This window comes from Penaeus monodon, chromosome 31, assembly GCF_015228065.2.
Source record: "Penaeus monodon isolate SGIC_2016 chromosome 31, NSTDA_Pmon_1, whole genome shotgun sequence".
NCBI lineage: Eukaryota > Metazoa > Arthropoda > Malacostraca > Decapoda > Penaeidae > Penaeus > Penaeus monodon.
Window position 1 is genome coordinate 14,097,082 of NC_051416.1, and position 695 is coordinate 14,097,776.

Sequence of the window (695 nt, forward strand, 5' to 3'; positions counted from 1 at the left end):
ATTGGAAACAAACTAGGTGCCGGATGGTTTTAGAATTTCCTTCCCTTTATTTGACGTCGCGGATGCACGGAATAGTAAATTCCCACGGGGGGGGAGGGGCTATTGGCGGTAGCATGGGCACCGGCGGGCGTGCATGCAAAAGGTTGTGCAGGAGGGAACGCACGGAAGAATAATAGATAAACTAATCCCGGGGTTAATTTTTAAGAGTAAATGACAACAAACTTAACCCTACGTCGAAGAATTGATTGCCAAATTGACCGCGGAGTTGATACCTAAGAATAATTGCCAAGTTGAACCCTAGGGTACTATCAGAATAAATGCCATTTTGGCCCCAAGGTTAATATCTAAGAAATTATATCTAAATATCATTTTGTTCCCAAGGTTAATATCTCTCACTATATGTCATATTAACCCCAAGGTCATTATCTAAGAATGAATGAGGGTGACCCCAAAGTTTAACATCTAAAAATAAATGTCAGTTTGACCCCAAGGTTAATATCTGAGAATAAATGCCAAATTGACCCCAATATCAATTATATCAGCTGATCAGACACGCACTGTCAGGTCAGCTAACACGGTCCCAGACGCGGCCTGGCATAGCCTTAACAAAACAATTACCCGGGGCTTTTAGCTTTAATTAGTGTCGAGTATGATGTGGTAATCCCTCTTGATGTATGTGGAGTAAGTATTGTCTG